The sequence below is a fragment of the Loa loa genome (assembly GCF_000183805.2).
Source record: "Loa loa unplaced genomic scaffold supercont3.37, whole genome shotgun sequence".
Taxonomy (NCBI): Eukaryota; Metazoa; Nematoda; class Chromadorea; order Rhabditida; family Onchocercidae; genus Loa; species Loa loa.
In genome coordinates this window covers 10,856-18,769 of record NW_018108217.1, presented here as the reverse complement: position 1 = coordinate 18,769, position 7,914 = coordinate 10,856, and positions in this window count along the sequence as shown.

Genomic DNA, 7,914 nt, shown 5'->3' with positions numbered 1-7,914 from the left:
TTTTTTTTTTGGTTTCGGCAAAATGTCTTGAAGACAATTTGGAATAGTACAAAGGAATACTAAAAAAATATTACAAACATACATTTACATGTATGTACAAACGTTTTTTTACTCTATTATTCAACGAAGTTGGATTTGAAAAAATCAAGTTTTAAAAGTTTTCAAAGTTTCATTTTTAAATTGAAAAATTAGTAAGTGTGTCACTTTATGAGTTTCTTATAAGTCGCAATAATGATAAATAAATTTATTCAAAATTACTATTAATATATGATCAATGCTAATCTTGAGACAAGATTAAGCATTTGGCCAAAATTAGGATTAAAGGATGTGCCATGTTGGATTTAATTATCATTATAGGCTTTCTCCAGGATATGCCATTTACCAGTGGGTTATCACTGAGGGGATGCACTGCTAGATAGACCATGATTGATATACCAGCTATTAGGTTGCAATGTATAATATTTATGATTGATTATTTCCGTGGAAAAGTTAAAACATATGTTCAGTCTTTACCAAAATACAGCCAGCTATTATGTTCGATGCATTTGGGCAGTAAATGAAATTTCCGGTGACAAAAATTACTGATAATGTTGGTAAGTATCTCAAGGTTATCCAAGTATCTATGCTTGTTTGTATTTTGTTTGGAAGCAAAAAGTAACACATTATGTTGTAAATTCAGCTTGGAATCAGCCAGATTTTAAAGCCTCATTACTTCTATATATATGTATCCCAATCCTAATTATAATATTAAGTGAAGTCTTTCGAACTACTCTTTTGGATCCTTTCTTTTTGAACCCTTCTGAAAAAAGTGAACTCCTCTTTTCCTGTCCTTTCAATTTCTTGAAACGATCAACTCTTATTACCTAACCCTATTTTAATGCGCAATGTTTCATATAAAAGTAGAAGTAATACAAACTTTTGAAGAAATTGTACGAAATTTTTCCTTAAAAATGAACATTTTCAATAAAATGAAGTTTTTCTTAGTTATTTTTTTCTTAGGAAATAAAAATTTCCATTTTTTATTTAATGGAAAAATTTTGAACTGATAAAGTTATTTTTAGAAAAAAAGGAAGAGAAATGTGATAGATATATCACATCTTAATTTCAATTGCAAAAATTACATCAAAATTGAATTTGATTTTTAAATAAATTGAAACTAAAATATAAGCATCTATTGAGCTTGCAGTTCCAGCTGGCTGACAGTATGACCAAACTTTTCCTCAATCCATTTTACTACTAAATCCATTTCTTCCCTTTTTTTCGCTCGTAATACTGGAAATTAAGGCAATTTTGAAAATTGCATGGTAGTTTTTCGTTTGTGAGTAAAAGGAATATAGGAGAAAAAAAAAAAGAAGGATTGATTGTTGTAATTTGAAGCATTAAGTTGCTTGGAAAGAATGTATGTGAATTATTCAGGATGCCAAGAATGCTAATGCAAATGTACAGTCAGATATTATAATGATGCTTCTATCATCCATCTCAATCAAACTATCTCTCTATCTATCCTATTTATATTTTTCATATACTTTTTTTTGGAATGAGAAATGCAAGAGAACATTTTCATTAATTTTTATGTGCTTCATATGAAACACTTATAATAGCTTAGAAGAGATTTAAATGTTTCAACAAAAACAGAGATATTTTGTTTTTGTTAAAATGCATAAAATACTCCTTTTATGATCGGATCGTTTTGATTGAAAAATAATTTTTCGAAAAGATTAGTTAAGGATTGAATTTTAGAGGGAAAAAAACTCTCACTTTTGTTTTTTCTCTTGAAAAAGTTAACAAAGGTAGATAGGAAAAAAAGAAGAAGGAGCATTTTTCAAATGTAAAACTATTTCTTACATATGGGATGATGTGATAACAATGGATTATCATCCATTGATAATATATTTGCTAAAGTCTAAAATTAACGACTTTCTTTTTGCTACGGAGATATTTCCAGAAAATTATGATCAAGCAATCAATCTTGTGAGCAAGTTACGCTACTGCTATCTTTTTTATTTTCTTTTTCTCATCACAACGGAAGGTGAACTAATTCCTGCTGATAATAATCAATGATTTCGATAGAGATTTCTCAAATTATCTTAACTTCATCTACCATAATATTGAAATTTAATCGATGCTTTCCTTATTTCAACTTATTTCATTAACTATGTTCATCGATACTGAAAATATATTAACATCACAGCTTATTAAACGCGCCCTCAAAACATATCGTTGTTTATTATCAAAAAGGATTCGTCGTGCAATTGTAAAGATTTTTTCTATAATAAAGATTTAATTTTTAATAATGGCAAGAACGGTTGCGAAAATTTTGCATGCATAAAAATAAAGAGACGAGCTAATTAAATATTTAATTAGGGAAATTAAGGAATAAAGATTGAACTGTAGAAACTTATTCTTGACAAACAATTAGTAATATTTTTCAGTTCATTGATTTTTCTTTCGCTACTCATTTTCAATGATTTTTTTCCCTCACACTTTTTCGGGAGAAAAAAAAAAAAGGAAATGAAGCGAAACTCTGGAAGAAGGAAAGGTGGAAGAATAATGAGAGTAACAGAGTATTTTTTCCTTTTTTTTTTTCTTGTAAAATGATGAATAACGTCTAGCGTTTGTTCTCGTACGTCATTTGCGAGAAAAAAGGAAAAGGAGGGAGGAGGAAAATCTCCAACAAACCAAACGTAACAAACATTTCTTTCTCATTCAAATTATTTTATATAGCCGAATTAAAACATTTCTTGTATTTACTCTTTTGTGACATTTTCCTTATTTTTGAATTTTCCCAAATCTGTTGTAATTTCTTTTATTTGTTCTGAAAAATAAAAAAAAAGTCATAAATCGTTCAGTACCACTGTTCAAATCCTTGTTAACCTATGACAGTGAAATATTCGATATTTTATCAGATTATAACTCAAACAATACACATTATTTTCATATTTTAGCTTGCTTCTTCACTGTCTCAAAACATATATCCAACGATCACAATTCCACTTTTAAGTGGAAGCAGGATTGAACCTGATTGATAAAGGACAATCCGTCACCCTTTTAATATATTACACTTCCCTTTCCTATGCTAATATTCCTATTGTAAACAAATTAATAGTCTTGTTTTCCAATTTTAAAGAAGCTAAATAATTCAACAAGAAATAAGTGGGAAAGTTGTTTATCATTCTGAACTTTCGTTTTATGCAATTTGCTTGAAAATACTATTACATTTTGAGTAAAGGTATCCAACAGGTAACTGTTCAATTAAGCGGGAAATTTAGCAAAATTTAAATTTCCTTAAGAAAGACAATATCTTGAACAGTATCAGGTATGTAAATGCGTAACAGCAACAGGAGGCATTGTACTAAAATGTCTTAGAAGTTACACTAATCAGCAAAGATGATCTTAGAAAGATTCCCTCTCTCTTTTTTTGTCTACATTTCTTTTGCATTTGTTTGCAAATTTTCTTAGATCTATTCATTTGAAAATTCAAAAAGTTGAACTCGAAATTCCTTTCCTCACTCTTATTTAAAAATTTTTCACACAAAGTTTTGCATTTACCTTAACTTCTGCCTACCTTGAGTGGGATAATTCCACTGTTGGCATTCCAATTTTTTTTGCGCAAGTTTTCCTCATCGTGTCGTTAGCTGAAAATTGATACAGTGAGAGGTAAAAAAGTTCGTCCGCTATGTTCCTTCTTTCTGATCATAGTGACCTTTTTTGGACTTTAAGTTTATTTGAGACACAATGAACTAGCACACGTGGTAAGTGATAACTAGCAGAAGATGTAAATGTTATAGCAATTATAATCCAGCGGAGTGGATTGCCACGGTTGAGTATGATCAGTATAAGGCATCTTCCGGTGCTAGCATTAATGTACTTCGAATACGATCATGCGCACCTTTTGGGAAATTAAATATGTCAGCCGTCCCAACAAGCAGTCGCAGAATAAGTTTTAAAACAAAAAAAGAAAAGAAAAGGCTTTTAGAGTTTTAAACTTGAAAAATGCATCAGTTTGTTTGAAAATTTAGAAAATGTCCATACCTCAAAAGATATCCGTACTTTTTGTAGCGTTTTGAAACCGTTCATCATTGCCATGTTGATAAGCAAACACGACTGAGGGTGGTAAAGGGTAAAGTAGGAGAAGTGGGAGGGAAAGAGGGTAGGAAAGGGGAAAAGTTTTAGCTAAATTGCTTCAAACCTCAATGAATTCTGAAAGAAATACAAAGAGACATTCTTTGATTGATGAACGCACCGTTTTGCAGGCCTGCAAAAAAAAAAAAAAAAAAAAAGGGTTTCTTTTTCTGTCTTTTAGTAACATTATGCTAAGAAGTTTTACTTATTGATGTTATCATTGATATATTGTTTTCCAAATGTTGGTATTACCACTTTTTTCAAGTTCGTTGCCCTTCTCCTTTTCGCGTATTTTTTTTCTGCAGGTCATATAAAAGAATACGCAATAACTACAATGCGGCAATTCTCTGCCCTTCACAAGAAGGACAAAAAATTATTATCGAAAAACATTGTCTGATTCAGGTGAACAACGTCCATTTTTCTATATTTTGATTCTATCTTCTGGATTACAAATTTTTGTCTTCTTTTTTTTTGAGAAAAAGGAAAGAATTTTAAATTAGTAAATATATAAGAACAAACATTTACTCCTCTCTATTCTCATATATTACAGTTTGTTTGGCGAAATTTTCAATGTGATAAAGATGAAGGGAAATCTCGGAATATTTAAGAGAGCAGAGAGGCCTAAACTTGTATCTATAATTTGAGCGTGGGAAGAAGCGAAAATGAGGGATAAAGTCAAGCTAATTAATATTGTACCTAATATTGAATATTGGACAAAAAATTACGCTCATCTTTTAAAGATTTATTACATTAAGATTCTTCAATTCCAGAATTTCTACCAATGATGTAAAACTCATTTTGGACATTTAAATAACAATTGGAAGTTTCTACATTTCTTTCTCTACATTTTAAGCACTAATTCAATCGGTAACACATGATAAATGGACGGATATACGGTACCGAAATAATATTAACTATAAAGAAGTGAATAGGATCTCTGACCTTCGGCTACAATTTTATTTCGATTTGTACTGGTAACTTCTCATAATGCTTTCTGACAGATACCGCCTTATTCAATTATATACAGTGAATATGTTATTTTGTCAATCTATCGTGATTTTGTTTTTGTAGAGTTTCACAAGTTTGCATTCTAAACATTATTTTTGATTGTTTACCTATCATTCATTTAACAGAGGTTAATGGGATATCTGGAATAATATTTTCTATTCAGTCATATAAATAGATTTTCCATAATGTCTGAATTGTTATAGCAAAAAAGAAAAAGAAAAAAAAAACCATAAACAGAGTGGTTTCATATTTGTTATCTAATGATATTTACATGAGCATAATTTAACTTCATTTTATTTATTTTATTTCTTGCTAAGCTTATCCACTTCCATTCCTTCAACTAGAGTCAAATTCCCACAACTTTTGTAAGCTCTCAATGCATTCGAAATTTTGTTTACCTCAGCCCCCAACGATGCACTTAGTAAGCTATTTTCAATTCTAAACAAATTGGTATGCTAGTCGAATTTCGATCACCTGTGCTGCGACTATTTTCAATATATAAAAATTTATTTTGGGGCAATTTCATAATACCAGAATTCTAAATCTTTGGAGAAATTGATTTGATATTGTGATAAGTGGAAAGAATGCTAATGCTTGAAATTGAACTACTAAGATTCAAGCTTTGACAATCCATATGCTCCATTGACTTTGACAATCCATATGCTCCATTGACTTGAGTTGAAACTAAAGTGCTTCCTCAGATGTTGTCTTCGTTTTTTTTGCTACCATTTAAGCATGGTGTGGACTAACAAAATTGCCAGTACACACAATTACCAGCCCGCAAAAAAAGAAAAAAAAACTTTTTCCTGATATTGAAACTAAAGAAATGTAAACCAACAAGAGGGGAAAAAAAAGTTTGCCGATAACCGTAAAGGAATCTCTTCTTTCTTTAGTTCATTTCGTCAACTTCTTTGATATTTTCTCTATTTATGAATATGCATTTAATATTTCGAAATGGATTGAATGAGACAAGGTATACAGGTTGACAAGATGTTATTGATGATTCACCTGAGTCTTTTAGGTAAATAATGAGATATGTGGGGAGAGAAAAGGTAATCGTATATGTTTATGTATGTTCATAAATTTGTAAAGCAATCGTTAGTTTTGTCAACTGAATAACACAGTTCATCGTTGCATATACATCGAGGAAAACGATAATCATTACAACGATCATCGTTTTCACCAAGAAAGGTTTCATCGTTCACTACTCCAGATTTATCTTCTTAAACACTTACTTTATCTTAATTTGATTACCTGAAAAAGAAAAAAGGTAAGTTTTGCTTACACTAAATGTGTAACCTTACGGAAGAAGGCTTTCATAATTTGTTAAAGTAAAATTCATCATGCATTTTTTTATTAGGTATATATCACTTTTAAAATTCAGTTATCCGAAAAAAAGTTCGATAAGTGAACATTTGGCACAAATGAAATTTAACCCTATATTAATGTAGTTACCATTAAATATAATAACCAGAAATCCTTGATCTTGTCGGTCGGTTAATAAATATTATGTCCTATATTGCTAATTAGTGGGTACGGTAAACACTAGGACAATGTGTTATTGAGTTAGTGAATAGAAAAATTCGAGTGGTAAAATGACAAACAATATAGAGTGCGTGTATATATATATATATATATATATTTATTTATTTATGAGTGAAGTCTACAATAAATTTATGTGTGGGTGTGTCTACGTCTGTCTGTATGTGTATGTTTGCCAACTTATTTGCATATCCTACGATCGGGTTGGACTTCAATAGACCCCAACAATTATCAGCCTCATTGTATTCTCTTTGACGAGTAGTGTCCTTTGTCGCAGAATATTATCAAAGCTGATAACTCTCATTCCTTTTCTCGATTATTTTGCCACCAGTTAATTAGATAACTTCAGTTTTGTCTTGGAGAATGATATTAATCTTTTATTTTTAATGTAGCTGTGTAGCAAACATATGTTAAATCAATATGTATACTAATACTGATAAATTGATAAATTTGAATACTGTTGAAGTTTCTCATTATGAATTGATAAATCAAAATTGGATCCCAGCTCTTGTCTCAACTGTCATGTATTGTGTTTTTTGTTTCTCATTATAAGCATTTGAAATAGGAAGATAAGAAAAAGCAAAATTCCTAAAATAAACCAAATCTTTTCAAAATCTTAACTAAATAATCGAGCTTGTAAATGTTGCAAACTAATGAATTAAGTAATGAGTGACCAAGGCAGGATATGATTATTTGGTCATTCAGAGCAATACGTTTCTTTCTTGGTAATAACATACGATAAACATTATCTTAAGCTGATATTTCGAAAGCGCTCTGTGATTCATATCAATTTATCTAAACTAAACATTGTCAATGATATATGCATTCTCGAATGATTCCTTAGTACTTCAACTAATTTCTTTTTATATCGAAGATACTTTTATCATTTTCATTCATAACTGTATCAGATAAAAAAAAAAAGGAAATAAAAAAGAAATGCGCAAGGGGCATAAAAATGTGTGCAAACAAGATCATTCAATTCATTCATTTATCAATTCTTTTAATCTATCTACTGTTTGGATGCCTTAAAAGAATCAATCCAGTCTTAGTTATTCAACTAAAACAATATTATCATTTTCTTTTACATCCATCTTTCTATCTCAACATTATATGATTGTCACCTCTTCATGCATTATTATTATTATTATTATTATTATTATTATTATTATTATTATTATTATTATTATTATTATTATTATTATTATTATTATTATTATTATTATTATTATTATTATTATTATT